At 47.1% G+C, this 22,380-nt stretch overlaps 1 protein-coding gene across 3 annotated transcripts in view; it reads right to left on the bottom strand.

Moving 5' to 3' along the window:
* The window catches only part of HIVEP3 (HIVEP zinc finger 3), a 277,971-nt gene that overhangs the window by 99,038 nt on the left and 156,553 nt on the right, over positions 1-22,380 (bottom strand). Inside the window, exons 1-2 of one of the 3 annotated variants that reach the window (XM_076357529.1) lie at positions 19,781-19,854; positions 888-982 (exon numbers count right to left, since the gene is read on the bottom strand). The exons of 1 other annotated variant lie outside the window; for it this stretch is intronic. The gene's annotated coding sequence lies outside the window, so the exon portion shown is untranslated. Of the gene's footprint in view, positions 1-887; positions 983-19,780; positions 19,855-22,380 lie in introns of those variants that run through there. One more of the 3 variants, XM_076357530.1, reaches the window with a different exon arrangement.

Here is a 22,380-nt window from a genome sequence, read left to right as displayed (position 1 = left end):
TGTTTTTGTTTTCATTTCTTATTTCTTAAAGACTGACAGTTACAGGGACATGAACAGTGGCTGTCCACTATATTTTTGGTCTCCGCGGACAGCATCTGGCTCTGCCCCTTTGCGTTATAAATATAAGCTTGGTCTATAAAGCTTCATTTATCAGACCCCATGGAAATTCATAAATCCTGGACTACTACACCCTTCACCAACTCCACCAAAATGAACCTATGTGATAGTCCACTGATACAGAAACGCAATGTTTGAGCCAGAGGGCAAAAATCCAAGCACAGGACATAGACCATCTACTCGGACACATACCTGCTGCCACCCCCAGCAGGTCCAACACATCCCCACCATCGTCCACAACTGCCTCCTCGGTTTGTAAGTCATGAAAAAAACTGCGTTTGCTTTCCTTCCCTCTGGGTCTTGGCCCCAAACACTCTTTATTAAACAAATATTTACGAAAGGGCAGCTACGAGGTGTGAACAGAAGGTGGGTTTTCCATTGAGAATGAAGGAAAAAAGAAAAATGTAACAAATACATGGGGAAAAGCTGACTTGCTGATTTTCCAAGACAGCATAGCTTCTACTCTTTCAAACTCCTGGCCCTGCACATAACCGGACTTGTTCAGGCACCGATATGGCAAATACTTATTTCTCATTACAAATCCTAAAGGGGGTGATGAAATCTCTTGCTTTGGGATACAAATCTCATCGTCCCAGGGAGCTGCATCGCCTTTCGTACCTTTTGCAAGGCGAATGCAGCATTGCAGGATGCTGCCACAGTGCGCACTGCCAAAGGGAAAGACATACAGAGTGGGTGTCCAAGGTGTCCTAGCTCTAGCACAATTTGGTATCTTTATAATTGATTTGAATGACGGAACATAGAATGCTTACTAAAATTGCTGCTGATACCAGGCTGGGACAGGCTGCAAGTGCTTCGGAGGCCAGGATTAGGATTCAAAATGATCTTGATAAATTGTAGAAATGGTCTGGAAAAACAAAAAGAGAAAAAGAAAAAGACAATTCAGGAATGATGGGTGAACAGTGCTAAGAGGGGAATAATCAATGACACGGTCACAAGGGAAATAAATATCAGCTCACAAAGGTTATTTTTTTTGGAAGAGGATCTCAGAATTACCATGGATCGCAAACTGAACAGGAGCTGAACACAGCCACATTACTGCAATAAAACCAAACATCACACTGTGATACATAGAGAGGTGTACTGTTCACCAGATACACAAAGGGAACTTTTCATTTATGTAGCACTACTGAAGTTCTGATATTGGACACTGCATTTCAGTAAAGTTGTAGAGAAAGTCCCAATGCAGACAGCAAGAATGATCAGAGATCGAGAAAGCACAGACTGGAAAATCAGTGAAAAAAAAATCACATTTGTCTGGCCTAAAGAGTAAAGACGACAGGGAGGCATCATAATGGTCTTCAAACACATCAAGAGGGCCACAACAGAAAGGAATAAACTATCTTCTTGGCTTGTCAGGAGTAGCACAAGATGTCATAGTCTTAAACTGCACCAAGGAACACGGGTTAGACACTAGGAAGAATTTCCTAACTAAGGGAAGAAAAGTACTGAGATAGAAATTCAAGGACAGCTGTGGGCTCTCCAACATTTGGATCAGAAAAGTTAAGGCACTGCCCATCAGGAAGAGGCGTGGAGGAGGTGGCTCTACCTTGAAGTCTTAATTTTCTTTGTTTCAAAGGGTAAAAAAAAGTTAGGAAGCAACCCAGTGACTGCCCAGCTGAACCTACATAACCCAACTGTTAATTAATTTACTACATTATGACAGTTGAGGCCATGGCCCCATCCACCACATGATCCACACAGGCAGCCCATCTTCCCCAACTGCTGTCTATCTATGCAGATCAGGTAGGGGAAAGAAGTAGTATTATGTCAATATTGTGGAGAAGAAACAGAGACTTGAAGAGACCAAGTCACGTGCCAATGTCATACAGAGGATCTGCCACAATAAAGGAAGAGCCCTGTCCAGTGGCGTAATCTCAAAATGACCCTTCTACTTAGGGAAATATTAAAGTATATTCAATAGAGGTCTCGCTCAAATATTTGCAAATGCCCTGCTTGTGGCAGTACATAATAGGATCTCAAAACGGTTTTATTTTTGAACAAATCTGCCTTCCCATATGGCACGCAAAATATTCGTTCGCAGGTGAAAGACAGCGACATAAATGCTCAGAGCACTAATTTCTCATTAGAAGTAACCTGCACAGAATAACGATGGGGCTGGAGGGCAGGAGTTTGATGGCTGATGAGTGAAAGCAAATATTTTTAGCAATTTTCTTTGAGTGCAAAAATAGATTTATAATAAGCCACTCTCCCAATCTGGCAGGCTGCTTACAGCTGCAGCAGAGGCTGCAACAGGCACCTCACCTGGGCTGGCAAAGGGTCTCGCAGCTTCCTTTGAGTGGCAGGGGGACAGTTTGGTCCAGCCTTGCCACCAAGCCACAAAACCTTCTCTCTGCACACCCAGTGAACAGGCAGTCTCTGGTCTGTGCAGAGATCTTCACCAATCATCTCAATAGACCAAAAGGGGCCACTGAAGCCACTGCTACCCCCCAGCATCATCAATCCCTCACTGCCACCTGGCTGTAGATAAGCTAGGAAAATTCAGTACCAGAACAGGCATTACAGATGCTTGTAACAGAAGTGAATTTTCATTTTAATAGGAAAGTAAAAAGAAAAATAATAATAAAGAGAGCATTTCAGAAGCACACAGTGATGCTAGCCAGTGTAAAACTTCCCTGGCTTTAGCAGAGTATTACTGTCATGTCACTCCTCTACCGCTGAGGCTTCTCCAGGGCATCTCTAATCACAAAGAGCAGCTGAAATGCCAGTGGGAATAAATGCTTGCCTTGCCGCCTTGCTGATGCATAAACATCTAAACAGATTTTCTTTCGCACTGTCTTTGACGAGCTGAAGCTCCAGCCTTTACCCCAATTTAGTTTGGGAGCATCCTATGAAATAGCAGGCAGACCTCTACTGATAAGCTACATCAATCTTAACAGGGAGGCATCTGCCCCTTCTGGGTTTTGAACAAAGAATATCAGATTAAAAGGAAAAAGAAAAAAAAAAAGCAGCAGTCCAGGCACTTGAGATGAAGTAGCTGTTATCACCCTCTCTAACAAGGCTGCATGCTTTCTGTCTCCAGGCAATAACTCTGTGAAAGCAGTTTGAACACAAGTTAAAAATTCATATCCCAGCCAAGCTGTCCTCACTAAGCCAGAGGAGGGTCAGAGCTCTTATGACCTTTCACTACGCACTTCTGGAAGAGAGTGGCACTACCAGATACTTCGGGCAGCTCACTGCTCCGGCCATCCTCTTCAGACAGGGAAGGGCCTTGCTGCTTCTCCTTTCTTGTTGAATAAAAGTTTGCAAAACCATTTAGATGAAAAATCTCTATTTCAGGTTGAAAACAACTTTGTAAATCACACAGCTAGTCTAGCATGGAGACGTCTGGCAAGTCTCCTTTGCAATGACTGAACGGGGCGATAACATACCGTTTAGCTCTGCTTTCTGACGAAGTAGTGGGTTTCTGCAGTGCTGCTGGCAGGATTTCATCCTGCCTCCCCCCACCAGTGCTGCATCCCAAGCAGACTTGCAAGACAAGGTGCAGCCAATTAAATGAGCAACTGAAAGCAGCCAGGGTCTTGATTCAGCAGCTGAGAACAGGTACTAGCAAAGCTGTGGTTCTCAGGAGGTAACGCAGCACTGAGGAACTAAATTTCTCTAGTGGCTATTCACCCACTAAGAAGAAAAAAAAAAATAAAATCCACCATTTATGAGCTATTTCACCCTGCTGACAGGAAAGAGCTGGAAAGGGCCATTGCTTCTGAGCTTAATTACATCCGATGCTTCTAAGGGTGAGGGAAAAGAGTACTTCATGAGCCAAAACCAAAAAAGTTAATATATTATACTGCAGCAAGAACTCAGCATCTTCAAAGCTCTCCCTCCCCACACCCTGAAGTGTGAAATCAGAGATTTTTTTTTTTTTCTCTCTCAGTAATGCTTTTTGCTCATTTCCTGCCTGGCCTCATACTCTTGTAACAATGAATCAGGATTAATTACCATCAATGTCAAGATTAAGATCATGCCTAACCAGGACTTTCTTGTCATCTTCTAGGGAATTGAACTAAAGCCCACGTAATGATGGACTGACCACACTGCCAGGTTGGGCTAACTCCCTTCACCCGTGGGGGAGCTGGTGCTTTCAGGTGAAACCAGCCTGTCACTTCGCACAAATTTCTTGCTTTGGGGAAACTCAGACAGTCCTCCCAAGCTGGTTCTTTGTTTTCCATGCACCTCTTCTAAACCCACCATCACCATTTATTTTCACATTCCCAGGCAGGAAGCAAGAAGCCATGCAGAAGCCTGAAGCCGTGGTCCGAGGTGAACGAGATGCACTTTTAGCAAGTGCAAGCCACCAACAAGTATAAAAAGGAAAAACTAGTCCAGCAGTCTATGGTGCTCTGAAAGCAGTGACTAACAGCTGAGAAATAAATTTCTCTGGATTCTCCTCCAAATATACACCTCTGACCTCATCAGGCTCCATATTCTCATAAGGTTGCTCGCTATCAATTAAACTATGAACTTCCAGGCAGCTTTTTGTAAGACCAAGGAGACCAGAAGGTCTTGTCCTTCTCACCTTCTGGGCGTTTGCTCAGCAGGCTACTGCAAGTTGAAACCAAGTGTTTTAGCAAAACGGTGGTATGAAAGGGTGGGATGCAACCCCATTAGTCACCTCCCTGTAGGGGACAGGACACGCCTCCTCAGACAGGCAGCTCGAACCTCTCCAGCCTGGCAGGGACCCATGAAACTGCCTCTCCAGCCCAGACGATGCAGCAGATAGCTGCAGCATCATAAGCACAGTAATGTCTTTACTTGAAGACCCTCAGGAGATCTGCAGACCCCCCTCTTCCCAAGTTTTGTCATCATAAATGCAATGTTCTCAAAAGAAATCTGCTGTCAAGCATGACATAGTGTCTATGGCAGTTTCTACAGCTATTCATCTTTCCCACAGCCATATCAACAGCGTATCAAGAACAACAGAAAAATTATTCACGTGGCACACTTCTGGTGTTCGTTGGTTTTATTTTACTTCAGTATGATATTTTTCAGTATGAAAGTTTTTCAAGATGTTAAAAAGCATGACCTTTGCCTTTAGAAATCATTAAGAGAAGCAAAGAGAGTCACAGGTATGGGGAAGTGTTAGGCACTTTAGCTTTTTGACACTTCTGCAGAGTAAAAGTACTCTGCCAAACTAAAGGAAGTGGAGTGAGGCTATGAACCGAGATTGAACCAGCAGTTCATGAGACTTAAGTTTAGGATGTAATGAGTTATAGAAAAGAGTATAAAAAAGAAAACAGAATCTCTTTCCAGAACGCTGGCCTCCATCTCTGAGCAGGAAGCATCATATGGGCAGTTATTTCAGTAAAAAATAAGATGGCCAAACATATGTACTAATGACTCATTAAGCTAAAAATCCTTGCTTCATCTTCCCAGCAGTACACAATGAAAAATTTCACTTTCCAGCCTCCAAAATACGAATATCCAGGGCCCTCCCAAGAGCGAGCAACCAGAAAGCTCACACCACCCTTCCCACCCCATCACCAGCAAGGGGGGAGATCACACGTCCTGCAGTTCCCTGCAACAGTGTGTGCAGTCACGCTGAGGTCCAAAGCAGAAACCAGAACCTTCTGGGGGTTTTAAGGCTTTAGCAGCCTGATAAAGCTACCCTACGACAAGACGAGCTCTGTTTGCCACAGCATGGTCAACAGAAGCACATCTCCGCCTTGCACATGCTGAAATGCCACAGTATTTTCATCTCACTGGTCAAGAAGCTCCCACATATTAGCGATTTCTATGCTACTACTCACTTTCTTCAACCTTCTGATCTGAAGGACAACACAAAAGTATAACCTTGAGCACCAGCGTCCAAGACTAATTGCAATTTTTAAATTCCACTTATATCACAGACCCAATTTGTACAAAGCGCAGCTGGGGGTTTTTTGTCTTATGAGAAAGAAAAAAAAAAAAGTAGCAATTCTCTTCTGCGCACAGAAGTTCTGCTGTACTTTTGCTGGATGACACACCGAAGAACCACAACTGCACAGCCCAAAGGAGACAAACGGCTGATGCAAACGGAAAACAATGCAGCAAAAGGAAGTCACTCTGTAAGGCAATTACTTTGTTCTTTCAGGGGCTTTTTGGGGTATCTTCTTTCCATAGAAAGTTTCCACTACAGTTATTTAAATGAAACTCGTGTATTTTTGTCCTCAAACCTATAAGGCTGCATAACAGGAGCTCTGCTGAAAATCAGTAAAACGAAATATGATTGTGCACAGGTCCAGGTTCTTTGGTCAGAAACATAGAGAAAGCACAAGGAATGCCCAAAACCAATCAGTGAGTCATTTTCTTAAACTAAAACCCGGAAAGACCTCAAGATGTCATTTAGCAAAGCCACTGGAGATGTTTTAGGGGGGGACACTATCGTCTGCAATAGTGTGAAAAGTGAGAGTCCAAAGGTACCTGCACAGGCACTTACATCTTCATGGGACGGGGCAAAACAGGGAAAGGGAAGAGTTGAATGAACATTAGGAAATCCCTCCACCAAGAGTCATCCCATCACTTGAAACATCTCAAGGCTGGACAAACATCCTCACACTATCGGGTTGGAAACGCTCCTTTCCAGGATGTGGATTTTCAGTATCATCATCCCCATTTGGGGCTCCAGCGGACTCAGACACGGGGGAAAACACCACCATGCAAGAGGAGTGCAGCCTGGGTCAGAGCTTCAAACCTGAGCCTGCGCCTCCAAGTGATTTTGGGACGTCTGTGCCAGTCTCCGGTGCGCTGCCGGCCTTCCCCCGAGCGTGCAGATGGCTGAATATTAAAGCAGCTTTTGCTTCCTGGCACTGTGCAGCAATGCAGTGGCACGAACGCAGCATATAAAAGACCATTTCTGCAGAAGATTTACAATCTGCCTTTAAACCCTCTAAAGGGGTTAAATAATGCGAAGAGCATGGGTTTCTTGTAGAAAAATGACTCACAGGAAGGATGGCAACAATGCACTGCTATAAAATATTAAACATAATAGGTCTCTCTGCCCTGGACTGAAAGAATAAAAAACAAGGTAAGTGGACCTGGGTTTTTCTCCTGGTTCTCAAAGTCACTAATGGTCCTCTGGGTCTGTGAACAGATGTCAACAGCATACTGCAGGTACCACAATTTACTCGCTGCAAATTATTGCCTGGCATTTAATTAAAATTTTATTGTGGCGATTCCCATCAGCTCTCTCCACAGCACCAAATGGAATGGACTGAAGAGAAAGGTGGATCTTTCGGAGCAAACGAGCCCAGTTCATCAATAAAATACTGTAGCTCTGAAAGGGGAAAAGAAAGTGTGTGGTAAGAGGTTTGGTTATCTGACGTTTTTTCCCTGCGCGGGGGCCCTGTGCTGTTCCTGGCACAGGCACCTGATCTGAACCAGCCTGAAGTTGGCTGTGGGACGAATCAAGCGCATGGATCATGTTTTTCTGCTTGGACTCATCAGGGATCACGCAGCATCCCTTTAGGAGCAGAGGGTGGAAGAACCAGACTCAACAGTTCACTTGTCCAGCTTGGGAGGAAAGCACTTTTACTGCAAAAAGCTCCTTATTCGCCATTTCATTTCCCATGTCACAGACCTTTTAGGAACAATCCCAACCTGGTGGGAGGATCTGTCCACCTAATGGAGACTCCTCAATGATTTGTGCTTTTTTTGCCCTAAATCGATGAATGACCTTTCTTGCTCCCATTATAGCAGTGGGAGGCATCAGGGAGCTGGAGGGACAGACGTACCTAGTGCTTTCAGTGGATGAAGCAGAGGGACTGGGTCTGCTCGGTCCCAGACTGCTGCTCCATGCACTCCACTGTGCCCAGATCTTGCACAGTTTCAGCTGGGGACTGGACAGGAGCAGAAGATCACCTTGTCTCCTGCACATTTTTCTAGTGGCTTCTATAAAAGCCAGTAACTACAAGCAGAAACAAGGAGGCTCAGCAGCTCTGGGGCTTATATACAAGCTCCCATCTATCCCAGAGGTTCTAGAAATGATCAGGTGTGCAGAGGTCCCATAAGTGCCATTGGCTGTAGGGAAGAAGAAAATCCCACGAGTATCTCATGAGATATCTCCTTCTGGATCACAGATACAGTGATCCCGAATCCGTGAGCAAAACAACACAGCCAAGGAAGGAAACAGTCGCATCCATGAAAGCTGATGCTTGATAGCACCAGATTATCATAAACGTCAGTGTCCTTCTACCAGTTGAGGCCACCCTTGATCCTTCAAAAAAGAGGGGGGAAAAGCCAAAAAATAAGACAAAACATCCTCAGCTGCTTGTGCATTGAGAAGAACCACCCTCCTGATACCTGCAGACATCCGCTGGAAGCCCTGAAGCACAAGACCCAAGGAAAGCAGAGTTTTCATGCCAAGCTGCAAGTGATACAAGATGCTAAGAAAAACAATGGCAACACCTTTCTGTCCACAACTGGAGGAAAAAGAGGCTTATGCACCCACCAGCTCCAGGGCCAAGACAGATTAACACCATCATCTGCCCTACAGCTCACAGTACTGGGGAAAACACAGCTCTTGAGGCTTAAAACTAAAGGTCTTTGAAGATCTGAAATAGCCAGGGGCAAAGTAGATATTAGCTGCTCTCGGGAGTCTCAGGGGTTAACACAGGCACAGCTGAGCTGCAAACCTCCCCCTCTAAAGGTATCTGTTGATGCTTTACCTCCCTGTGCAACTACTCTGGAAAGTCAGGGGAGACAGAGCTAGAATGATGGATGCAAAATTAAAAGCTCAATAAATAATTAATTGCTGAGGTCATCAAATTGTATGAATCTGTCCATCTCGCTCTCCGCTCTCCTGTTAATCAGAGGAGTCTCTATTTCAATGGTGGGTGAAGTGGTCCTGGAAGAACCATAATTTCTGCACACCGCTGCCATGAAACTTGTACTGGGTGCCATATAAATCAATAGTAATAAATCATTTGCTGAATGCTGTAAAGGCTTTAAGAGTGTTAAGCAAACAGAATGCCTCCAGAGATCCCAAAATAAAGTGAGAGGCGAGTTTGAGCAACTTTTTAAGGTAATTATTAAAATGCAAAACATCAAATATGTATAGCATAGACAAAACCTCCTTTCCTCTTTCCGGTATCAGCCTCTCCACAAATGCCAATGAAAAAGAGCACTCTTAAGTACCACAAATAAAATACATGGCACACATGAAAGCTAGCAAACCCACCTCACCGCCTGGCCACTGTAACCCTTTGTCTTCCCCCATCTATGCACTACCTCCCTCTGAGTTTTGCCTTCGATGGCAAGCTCCCTCAAGCTGGGACCACACGGCCAGTTTTTCCAATATGTGCAATCTCTAGTATGTGATGGTGTTATTCTGATTACAAATAAGTGGTTATCGACAATGAACATGAATGCCCAGAATGGAAGAAGTTTATCCCACAGTCGATGTGTTGCAAAGCTTGTGGCATTCTCCAGAGACAGGCGGCTGAGCGAGGTGAACTGATGTGCTACAGCCTGTCAGGTCCTTGTGCTCCGACCCACAGCAATGGCATAATCCAATCTCTGGCCTGGGTCAGATCAGCTGCTTGACAAGGAATAACGATATGCCCCCCCCTGCCCCCGCCAGCATGTGAAGCACAGACAGAGGAGATACAATGGGTTTATTTCTACATCTAAGAAGGAATCGGGGAAATCTAACAGCTCAAACTGTAGTTTAGTGAGGGTTAATGGCTAATGTTTGCACAAAATGCCAGTGCTTCACAGCCTCACGCAATTGCTCGGGACCTCTCTGCTTTGTGCTGCAGCTACAAAATGAGTTTTAGAAGTTCTCTGGAAGTTTCTTCTCGATTTGTGAACAGTGTTGTTACCATATCCATGCAGAAATGTCATGTCATCTGTAAGAAATACCATGCTACTTGGTTAAGCACAGCCCATGCATATCTCTCTGTTACTGTCTGATACGTTACAGTAAGAGAAGACTGCCCAGCACCGACGGTGAGCCGGCAGCAGCAGAATGAACATCCTCACCGCTGCCTTTGGACATGGGACGGCAACAGCCTTGGGTCCATGGGCTGCGTGGCATGAGTAGTGCATGCTCCAGCCGCACGCCATCCTCTCCCTGCCGTTACATACTGTATGCTTTTCTCCCCAAATCCTGCCTGCACATCAGGCATGCTTCACCACACACAAAGGTGTGGCACAGAAACTCCTGCGCATGCGGAGCCAGGGTGCGACCCCGAGAGCAGGCTCCCGGCTGGAGGTGGCTCCTCCAGCAGCAGCGTGTCCAGGGGCTCTCCCCACCAGCAGTCCTCCCCCCGTGCTGTGGTGCACAGGAGATGCTCCCGCATCTGGGCACCACGGCACATCGGCATCCCAAATCCAGCCTCAGCCACACAATGAAGCCACGCTGGTCTACTTTAACAACCATTTGAGGCCATGGTAGAGTAGGACACCCATTAACGGACCTAAAAAAACCCTATCACCATAAATCACATTCATCTGTAACTTCTCATATTTCTTTAAGACAGGGCCCAGACCATCCCATCTATCTTCAAACCTTTTTCCTCTTCAAAATAAAATCTGACTTTTTATTTTTTTTCCTGAAACACCATGATACAACGCAGCACCAGCGTCCAAACACCAAACTGCCCCTTTTCCAGCATACTGGGTGCTCTTCTCTGCATTTCACTTAAGCTGTTTCTTGACTCCATCAGAAACACAGCCAGTAAAAATCTCCTGAAAACACTGTTCCCAATTAAAGTGAGCCCTTATGAAACCAGTATCACAGCCACTTGCTTAATATATTTCTTCCTAGAAGAACTTACAGTGTTTCCTTGATGAACCCCCAAGCATAACAGTTTCCACAGTGATTACAGAAAAAGCAGCGGTGCCAGAAATAACATTGTTAAATGGAAAACATCCCCTGCACTCGCTCTCACACATGCACACACCCATCAAGCGCAAACGGGCTCGCCAACACCAGGGACGATTCCTCACGATGACAGCCCAAACAGCGAGTAGCCCCCCCTGTGCAAATGCAAACAGAGATGAAAATTGAGTCAAAATATCACTTTTTAAGAGGGTGTTTTGGTGATGGCACATGGGCAGGTACCCTCTACACACAGGCATGCAACAGCATACCCTTCACTAGAGATATATCTGTGACCATATTCCAGAAGCAGCTTCCCAAGTACAATCTTCAAAATATTTTACCTAGCAAAGCAGGACAAAATGACCACTCCAGATGGCGTGTCCTGCCTTGTGAAAGGCAATTGTAGTTCTGGCACAGACCTGGTGCAAAAGCAGGAAAGAAAAGTACCAAGTATCGGAGCTTCTCTAAACCACCCCCCCTCGGCACTCACATTCATTCAGTTATTTGAGGTCTAAGGCATGCAAAGCTGCAGTTTCCATTTGCGTGAAACCGTGTGTGTATTTTCAGGACGCTCCCATGCTCCTCTTCCCCGCCCCGGGCTGCGGGCAGCCTGCTCTCTGCACGCCGGCAGACGGAGGCTGCGGGTAGCATCATCCCCACCACTGCTGCAACCGGACTGACACGGCATCTCTGACTTTCCTCATTTATTTACCAAGATAGAGAGAAGGCTTTCAGCAAACACCTTTCCAAAGCTATTTTCTGAAATGAGTGCCCTCACCAGCTGCAAACTCTTCACTGGCTTATTGCTCTCAAGAAAAGAACAAAAATAACTTTTTTTTTTTTTTAAACCTAAACTTTTTGTGCACCACCAGGGCACCAGTTCCTGCCCTCTCCCCACACCCCTCACCAGCATCTTCTCCTTTTTAGCTCTCTGTCCTTGTGTCCTTTCAGAGACCTCACCAGCCAGGAGCCTTGTTTCGCCTGGGAGGAACTCAATACACTTATCCATGTAAAAAATGGACCATGTTTATCACTTTGATTTGCATTAGAAATTCCTAAAGTACATGACAAACCTATTATTCACTTAGGAAGGTATCATTCAAATTAATTTAAGATGGCAAAAATGGGTTCAAAAAGAGAAAAAAAAAAACCTCTAAACAACAATGTCCAGCTTAGATATTTTGTGATGGGTTTTGTGCTTGACACGACTGACACATCCACAACCAGAAGCCTCCCAGGACAGGCTAGATACATCCTCGACTGCCAGAGAAGACTTAGCTCCAGTTCAGAATAAATGGGATTTGAGGATTTCTGTTATATTCACACACTTAATTTCTGCTTTTACACCTGTTGACTTAAAAAAATTTAACTGCTGGTTTAACGTCTTGGCACACCATCTCCTATCTTCTGAATAATTCCGAACTCTGATTAATGCAAATATGAACACAAAGTATTTTCTAACTTTGTGGCAAATCCCCACAGGTGGATGACAGATCAAAACACGAAGGCAGCAGACCATGTCTACGGCAATGAATTACAGGCAGAATCAAAAAGCAACTATATTCCATGGAGACTATAAGGCAACCAACACCTCAACTGGGACTTTCCCTTAACTTCTTTAAAGACCTAAAACCTGCATAATGCATAATAAAACTAACACTGCAGGCTTTTTCTTCAGCTGAAAAACAGCACAGTGCTGCCTTAGGGTTGTGAAAAAGTTCTTCAGTTTGGCAGTAATGGTTTTAGCCTTCCTCGCTTCACTGTTTCTGAATGCAAACGGCGCCATTCAAAGCAGGTTTGCAAAAGCAGCAAGGGTTCGGTTTTAATAAACACTCCTTGAATTAAAAAGAATTACCTTAGTAATGATACAAACCATGGCAGTAAACTCATTAGACAGTGAGTCATTACTGTAGGATGCTATCAGATGTGAAGATCCAGCCCATGCTGCTGGCAGGTCTACTCGTACGGTGCGAGCAAGGTCTTAGGCGATTCTTGGATCTCTTTTACCCATTTCGGCAGTTTTTTGAGTGGCTGCTGGGGCATCCGTGCTAAAAAGCAATAGCTTCCCCAGCCTAGAGTGCTCGTGAACCGTAACTGTGAATCTTTACCATAATATGTTTTCATAGTTATTTGTAGTCATTCACTGTAGCATGAAGCACTTAGAATATTATTTAAAATAGTATCGATTTAATTTTATTTAGCATTTTTCACACTGGTGGAAAAAACTCTGTGGTGTTTTACAAACTGCTGCGGAGGGAGTGTGGCAATGCTCCTGGGAGGGAGGGAAAATATTTTTAACCCCATTTTACAGAAGTGGGAACTGAGGCATGCACTTTTCCACAGAAGGATATTGGCCAGAAACACTTCTGAATTCTTGCATGATAACTTCCAGCAGAGATCCTCACTTCCAGAAGAAACGTACACTTATTCCAAACTACAGTGGTCACACTGTTGTGTCCCGGCCAGTTTTCTCACGTAAAGAGAGTGGTGAAACGGTGGGGAAGAGTGGTTTCTCTTCAGGTTTTGTTAATTTTAGCCTGAGAAAGTAATGAAGGAAATACCTGAGCACTACAGGCAAGTTTGTGGGAGCTAATTAAACACCCAGCTCGATTTCCCTTCCAACTCAGAAAAGCTTCACATTCTTCTGTAGATATCTACAACTCTATTTTTGCACTTGGTTCTAGCCTGACCTTTCATTGCACTGTTTTGTTCCAACGTCAAACACTCAGCATCTTCAAAATTAAGGCAAACGCGACCAAAACTTTATTTTCCACTTTAAAACATGCAAAGACCCAATGCATTTTCGGTGGGTCCAAATACACGCAAGAATGCTTTCTCCTGCCCCTACCGGTCCTGACGTCCCCTGGAAAAGAAACATCCCAGTTCAGACCAGCACTCCAGCTGGGATGCCAAGAGACCTCAAATTTGAGTACTGAAATCCCTTAGCTGTTCCCACTTGTACAAAGAATACCTGCTATGAACAGCTCTTCTAAGAGGAGCAACTCCAGAAACACCACGCAATGCTCGTTCTCCTGGAGTATGCATCACCTTAAGGAACAGGCATTACCTCTCCATCCTTCCTCATGCCCAGCCAGCTCATCACCCTTAACTTGTTCCTCTGCAGCTGATACAACCCTGTGTGGCCGTAGCGCCTCCAAGGGAGTTTATCGGATTTACACCCCTGTGGCAACAGGGTGGCAACTGCAAATTACCAGCCCGTTACCAAGTCACAGCTGACCCAGCCCAGCAGCTGCTCGTGTTTTACAGGTGGCGGGTGCCATCCCAGTGCTTTCTGAAACACGTGAACTTTATGAAACTTTTTTATTTTTAATTTCTATTCAACTCATTTTAGCCCCATCTTCAGTTTTTCTATAGCTATAATTTACGTTAGTAGATCTCCCCAGAAGGGAACAAACCCAAGAAAACTGAATAAAGGGCAGGAGGGAACACAGGAAACCCGTGGGCAGCTATTTAAAGAGTCAGCGATGCCTCATGGAAAACTCTGAAACACATTCCCGTTAGTAACAAACCCGCTGCTTTGGCCCCAGGTCACTCTTTGCATCCCTTGGGGTCCTCACTGCCTCACCCTGAACAGCAGGGAATGGGGAGAGGCTTTCTGTCTGACACCTTTTCCTGGGAATCTCCCAGCAGCTTGGAACAGGAGGAACCAACCAAAAGTCCAGGGCCCAGGGTGTTCCTCCTAAACCCCTTGAAAGCTCCTAGAAGCTCTCCGAGTTCCACAACCTATTTTGTGAACCCTGTACCCCACTACCTAAATAACAACCACTCATTCACCTTCATCAGATAAAATGGATGGAGACTGCACGCCATCACTTCCAGCGGTGACGCAGACCTCTAAAGCATTCAACCCACAGTTTATCTTACTACATTACTTTTGGGGAGCATGTGTCCAGTCACACACTCATCTAGTTGGCCTTTTACCCCAAGACCATACCCTACCCTGAGTTGGGAACGCAACAAGCTCTCAACACAACACCCCTTGGGTCCCTTCATCACGACTGGCTCGCGGTTCGTTATGATACTGCCAATAGACAGGGCTATCAAGAGAATAATAATACACCTGAAGATGAAGGCGGACAGTCCATGTATACCTGAGACTTAAATCTACTAGTAATTCCTATGAAAAGTGACAGTAGGTAGATATAAAATTAATGGTTCTGTCTGTTTTGTGCCTTTTGAGTTCTGCAAAGCAGTGAACTGCCCTTCAGGAGAGACCATCTAAGCAATGCAGAAGTTGGATTTCAATCTGGATGTAGGAACGTGGCAGTAAAGACTTCAGGGAACTCTTACACTTAAAACCAGGTTTGCTGGGAAAAGGGCCAGGCTAAATTTTATTGGATTCTCCTGAGGTTTCCCCTCTAAACTGCACCACCAAATGAGGGCTCAGCAAACCTCTCCAGGTCTCGATGCATCTGAGAGCAACATTAACAGAGAAACCCAAATCCTGTGTCTGAATTCAGCTGGATCTAGCCAATTTTTGACACACCTTGCCTTCCTGCCTAAAATCTGTAGGTCTAATGGAGAAGCAGAGCAAAATAACTGAAACCCCAAAGCCTCCCAGTGCTGCAAAGCTTGAATAACAGTTTAATGAGCAGGCGACCCTCCAAAGTCCAAGGAAGGAACAAGGGAAGGGCTGGATAAGTGGCACAGAAAAGACAACTTAGGATCTAGAGACTGAGGAGCTGCTGAAACCGAAAACCTCATTTGCACACAAAAAACCCCAACAAACAATGTTTATATCATCAATGTATAATACAGTTTCCCACAATGCTGAGGATGCTCTACTCTGACTTTGTACCAGTGGCTGACCCACCTGCTCGCTCCTACGGCAACTCCCTACAAGCGCTTTGTGCCTATGCGAGATGATACACAGGCTTCAAGGCAATGAGGAACAAGTAGTCCCTGCTTACAGCAAGTCCATTTTGGGAAGGTAGGAAAACTTGATCTCACTCATGTTTTCCTCTTAGTTATCCCTGCTTAAAAGTCACTGAGCAGTTCCCAGAAGGAAAGTGCCCCCAAACCAAAATTTCCGTGCAACTGAAAAAAAAAAAAAGGTTTACAAAAATACCATCTAGGTGTATTTAAAGGGGTTAGTTACTGTTCTTCTTAGGGAAAAGGCTTCTCAGAAGATTTCCACGCAGTAAACACTCAGGGACGTCTGTGCTCTTCTCATTCAGCTCTGTACAGCTGATTTCCCCACCTTACCCTGCTGCATGTGCAACCCCCGTTCACCTCCTCAGACAGCTCAGAAAAGTGGGCAGTAAGCGAAAACCAGCGCTATATGAGCTAGTCACAGCCCGGACTTCCTAGGGAGGAGGGGTTGGGCTTGGTTCAGGGCTTTGCAAAGAAAATGAGGCAACGTCAAGGATAAGGAAGATTTATTGCACATTTACTTTCACCAAATGTTTTTTGAATGACTGAATAATCCCCTAGTCCCTTTAACACAGGCCCTCCCTGACACACAACGCGTCTTTTGATGCTCATTAAAGGTTCACTTTATGCAGGCATGTAATTAGAGCCGGGCAGGATAAAAATCTCCATTCTGATTACTGCACCGATTATAGAGACTGAGATCCCAGCTGACTGTGCAAAGCCGGCCTGGGAAAGACCATTTTCTTGAGTTGAAGTCGTGGCACAGCAGGAGCACTAATCACAACTGTCCTCTTGCAAGGTGGTCTCAGCAGAGCCCAGGAGAGGGAGCACCAGTGAGAAATCGGCCCGGATTAACAGGCAAAAGGTGGGAAGAATTCAGCAAGTGTAATGGGCAGAATGGAAAACAGAATAAATTTTTCCCTGCATCCCAACTAGCCCTACTGACTGCAGATCCCAGCAGAGCTATAAAGATCTACTAACAAGCAGCCTTTTTAAAGTCAGAGACAATGGTGTTGAATGTATATTTTAAATAAATTACTTTCCTTTCCAGAAGGTTATTTTTTTTTCCTAAGTTTGAACCCCCTTGCCAAGAAACCAAATGCTTTAAAGTGCTTTAGAAACGGCGAGTCTGCTGAAACACTTTTTGCATTCAACATGTGCAGCCAAATGTGGCCAGAAGTTATGACGGCAGAGCTCCTCCAAGCACAGAGTCAGCAGGAACCTCGGTGATTAGGGGAGACGGAGGAAGCCGGAGGAAAGCCAGCTTTCCTAACACAGAAGGAGCTACCCGACATGGCCATGGGACTTTGCCAGTGACGTATGGCAAGGGAGTTCCCAGGAGCCCCTCATTAATGACCTGCCACCCAATCAACAGGATGGCCGCGGTGATTTCCCCAGCCGGGATACACTTCCCTGCTCTCTCCAATTACTGCTAAACCACCCATGTCAGCAATGCCTTATCCCCGCAGCTCGGGAAATGTTTCTCAACAGCGCTTTTGTTGTTAACTTCAGAATAAATATTATTTTCGAAACCGTTTCTCCAGGGACTCACCCCACCGGATCCCCTTAGTAGTCCCCCACATCCGATCACGCTCACACATGCTGCAAACTACGCAAGCTGAACACTGAGCTATTCTATTGACGGCTGCCGTTTATTTTTCAAGAGCAAACTCCAAACATTTCTGAGTTTGCTCACCCCCCAGTCTGCTCTCTCCTCCGCCCCGGCTGCAAGAACGTGCTTTTGCTCAGATGGGAAAACCAAACGAGCAGAGCCTGTGGTCCTGACTCTGCTTTTTCTGCCACACGTACACCTGGGCAACCACTCATCAGGGCAGGGGGGAAAGAAATCTTGTGAGGGTCCCTTGTTAAGATGCTAAAAGCGCAGTAGAGAAGCTGCAGTGGGACATACAAATGTTTTTGAAATGGATGATGTCTGACACGGAGAAATTAGAAGTGCCCATTGTGGATTAGGATGAAAATTGTCAGTCACAGTGAATAAGTCCCCTTCCTTTATGCTGCAAGAGCTTCCCCAGGAGAGGAGAGGGCTCCTCAAAGGCGTGTCTCAGGGGCTGCACCGCGCTTCCGCGTGTGCTGAATGTGTCCCAGAGGACACAAAGCCCAGACCTGCTGCAAGCGTGGTAACACATTCATTAATTAATCAACTAGTAACTTCTGGAAGTTTTTTTCTTCGACGCACAGTTTACAGAAGTCCTCTCTGGATTTTGTTTTTCCTTTCCTTAATAAGGACTGCAGTGAATCCTTCAGCAGTCCAAGAAGCCTGATGGCAAGCCTTGAAGGCAGAAGGCTTTTCTTCTCAGAAGCAAGTCAGGACATGGGGGGGGTTGATATATGCTGTCCTACACCACTATCTCTGCATCCTCCACTGAAAGATACTTCTCTAGGGATGAAAGAAATCATATTTCCAGGACCCCTTCAGTTAGACCTGTCTGCTAAGAAGGGGAAGGCAGGAAGGGGATGGGGACAATGAGACTCACTGAACTGGCTTTGGAGCCTCTTGACACCTGTGAGCCAAGTGAGAATCACAACGTCCCACCCCCCCCCAAAATCCTACCTATTCTTGCTGGGAAAAGACACTCTGACAGCATTGTGAATGTTTTCCTACAAGAATCAGAATGAAAAGTTCCTGAAGCACTGAGATTGTGAGAAAAACACGACAGTACCCAATAAGCACAAACAGCTTCCTAGGGGATCGCTGAAGCCAAATAAAATGAGAGAGATGGGAGTCACGACGAAGAGGCTATCAGGACATCCAGACAGCAAAGGTTAAAACTGGCTCTGCGCACTGACACTAACAATCTTTCAACACCAGGGAAACTAAAAGCCTGTAAGCTACAGGTTATCCTCTAGCAGCAGAGCAGGGTTTGGATTATATTGCTCACACCATAAATCACCATGTCAGCTGCCCCAGCCATTTCCACTCGTCAGAGTGTAACTGGGTAAAAGTGCCAGGCGCTTTCACGATGGTTGGCCAATTAGCTAAAGAACGAGGAGGGGGGAAAAAATAAAATAATGCACAGTGCCTTTTTCCGGAATAACAATCCACACATTTGCATAGAGCAGCTCAGCGCGTGTCTGCTTTTCTGATCACACCTCTGGGTGCATCAAAAGCATTATTAACTTCCATCGAGGAGGATTAAGAAGCTTAAATCGTTAGCACTCATTTACTCAGACTTAATGCATTTTTAAAGCTGCCTCATTCTATGCTGATGTGCAGGTGCTAATAAGCTGCGAGAAACACTTAAAAGGGATAAAACACGCAAAGGGTCAGCCCCAGGTACAGGCCCTCCTCCTCTGCATCCAGCAGGTCCAACCTCCTCACCTGCCTGCAGAAGCCCAGCAGGTATTTTGGACTCTGGGTTGGGAAAGTCAACTTGCTAGTAGCTCACGCAGGGATTTTACTCGCGCAGCTTCTCGCTCACATCACGTGTCGCCTAAGAACAACCCCTCCGCTCCCCACTTGCTTTCCTGTACAAGTGATAAGGAGGAAATCCTTCCCAGACAGACAGACAGACAGACAGCTCACCCCGGCCACATGCTGCAGCCAGCGAAAGTCCACAGCTTGCAGAACCTTAATTAGAGGTGGCCGCCAATTAAGAGTGGAGCTGCAGTTTACGCCTGTGCCAGCGCAGGCACCCGGGCTGTCTGGCGGCGGATCAAGAGAAACAACCCCTCTGTGTTTACAGTATACGGTAGCCCGACATCCAGTAACTCCTGGTTACTCATTGCAGTGACCTCATCAGCGAGACGTGCCCGTGTGTTACAAGTGCTCTTAATTACGCCTCATCGGCTGCCCTTCCCTCTCAGCACTGACCACGGCTGATACGAGAAAAATAAATAAATATATATCTATTAAAGCACCTCCCCGCCCCCAGCAGCGAGTGCCTGGAATGAAGCGATCAGATTTGTTACCTGCACATGCCCCCCGCACTGCAGCCGCGGCTCTCCCATGACTCTGCCCGGTGAGAGGTAGGGACCCTGGGACTCCAGGGGGATCTTCTGCCGGGCTGCAATAGAAAAGGTTAGTTTAAAGCTCCTTATTTGGGCAGTGATGTAAAGGGAAGTTGTTCAGGCAGCGCCACCCCCTTTTTCCATTCACTACACATTGTTTCCTGTTGTCAAGCAGCTGCTGTGGCTTTCGGCACAGACAAGGGAATCCTTCAGCCCCCGGCTGGCTCCGGGTGTTGCAGAAGGCGCTGCCGAGGCAGCCCGCTACCCGATCCTGGCTGCCCACGCACGGGGCGGGGGGGGGGGGGAGCAAAACTCATCCGGGCTGGACCAGAGGAGCGGGTCGGAGATGGTCCCCCCCACCCCGCCCCGCACACGCCAGCTCCTTCCATCACAAAAGCGGCTTCTTGCCTGCAGGAGCCGGTGCCGTCGGAGGGCGGGGGGAGCCCGGCTGCCCCGGGGCGGGGGGGGGGGAAGGAGGGAGCCCCGGCCCGGCGGAGGGAGCGCGCTGCCGGCACGGCGCTGCCAGCGCGGCTCGCCCGCCCCGCCGCCTCCCTCCCCTCTCCATCCCTCCCTCGCCGCCTTCCTCCCCCACATCCTCCTCCCCGTCCCCTCCCCATCTGTCCCGGCTCCCCCCCCTCGCCGATCCAGGCGCTCCCCGCGGCAGCCTCCCCCGGCGGCACCCAGCGCGGGGGGAGCCGAGAGCAGCCCGGCCGCGCCGCCGGCAGCCCTTCCCTCGGGCTGCAGTTTGGGAGCGGGGACACGTACAGCTCCGGCCGCCCCGTCCTGGGGGGGGGGGGGGGGGGGATGCTATCCCGGAGGGGACCCGTGAGCATCCCCCCGCGGCTGCAGGAAGGGCCGGCGGGGCCGCCCACGCGGGGCCGCCCACGCAGGGCCGTGCCGGGGGCAGCCCGCTCCCGCCGGGCTTTCCAGCGGAGGGGAACTCCGCGCTCACCAGCCACGTCCGCCCGGCGCGGCCGAGGGCGGGCGCGGAGCGCGGTCCGCGGGCGCGGAGCTGCCCCGCGGAGCTCAGCGCCGCCACCTCCGCGGCCACAGCGGGAGTCGGGACTCTACACCCGTTCAAACTGCCTGATTTACCCCCAAAACGCACCCCGGTTGGGTTTTTTTTTTTCATTTTTTTGTCTTTTTTTTTTTTTTTTTAAGTTACCAGTGCCGTAACAAACCGAAAGCCTGAGCCCTTGCGCTATAAGGGGGAGACAAAGTGCTCCTTCATAGGGCTGCAGGCAAGGCAAAATGATCAGACAGGCGAAGCCCGCAGAGCGGGTCCCTCTTCCACGTGGTGACGGCAAAAGGGCTCCGGTGGTGTTTGTCCTGGCTCCCAGGCGGGATCCCGGCTCCGGGCTGGGGCGGGGGGGGGCCGAGATGAGCTCAGAGGACAGAGCGAGATAACCCTGGGTTTTCAGCCAGGCAGCGGGGAAGAAGCATGCTGGGGGTTTTTAGAAGAAAGCAGAAGAGTAGCCTTGCGTCCCAGGCTGTGTTTACATTTAAAATCTATGTGCATGTTCAGCAAAATGTTTCGTGCTTCTTCTGCAGTCATTAGAAGTGCTACTGTAGATAGGGTTTTACTGGCAAAAATGAGAACTCTTGCCAAGATTGCTTGTTTTGCTCAGCTCATCACTATATGCTTGATAGCGGATTGCCACTATATGGTGTACCTGGTAAATCATTCTGTGGTGAAAGCAGCTATGCCCCACAGCTGGCACGGCCAACCTAGCAAAACTGCACCTCAGCCCCCCTTTTCTAAGGCAGGCTACACAAAAAAAAATCACTAGTTAAAAAGAAAAAAAACCACACGCCCCCCTCCCCAAATAACCACTGTTACCAAGCCTATGTTCTTATCTGACTCCAGGCTTTATAAAGTCAGGGTTAAGCCAAAAATAAGTCACCTAACGATGAAATAACGATGATGTGAAGTCTCTATGATGGAAAGAATTACACTGGCAGCCAAACGAGAAACTTAGCAGGATGTGCTTTTTGGAGTGAACATCAACAGAGTTGTCGTTTCACTCAGAAAACAGCATGTTGCTTTTCAGGAGAATTAATGATTGGAAACCTGCTATTGAAACACCGCTCTGGCCTGTCTCCAACCAGCCACAGAGCAAACTCCACGTAAACTGCATCCCCAAAATGCTTTTGGTGCTAAAACCAAGAAAATACCATGTAACACATGCACTTTCTATGAGCATATTATTTCCTCAATAGCCCGGTTTCACACCCAATTTCAGCTTCTCTCATTCTGGACAGAAATGAGAGATAGAGTGTGGTGTAAAAACGCTTCATAGTTTTATTTGTTTAATTTCTCTCCCATGCTGCTACGGTCTCCCCCCCTCTCTCTCACCCTGAGTCATTTTGGTGTAAGCAGGTGCAGTTGCTTAAGGTCTTTAAGGAATTGTACGGATGCAGTCAGACACTGGATATGCTAACGGGCCCACAAGGACTCTCAACCAGTGCATGTGGAGCGGCCTCTACCCGTCCCAAACCTCACTTGATAAACACTGAAATTGGGTGTGTTTCCCCCTCGAGCAAACTCACATCGGGCTGGC

Source organism: Aptenodytes patagonicus, chromosome 21, assembly GCF_965638725.1.
Source record: "Aptenodytes patagonicus chromosome 21, bAptPat1.pri.cur, whole genome shotgun sequence".
NCBI lineage: Eukaryota > Metazoa > Chordata > Aves > Sphenisciformes > Spheniscidae > Aptenodytes > Aptenodytes patagonicus.
The sequence above is the reverse complement of the archived record's forward strand: the minus strand, read 5'-3'. Positions and strand labels throughout refer to the sequence as shown.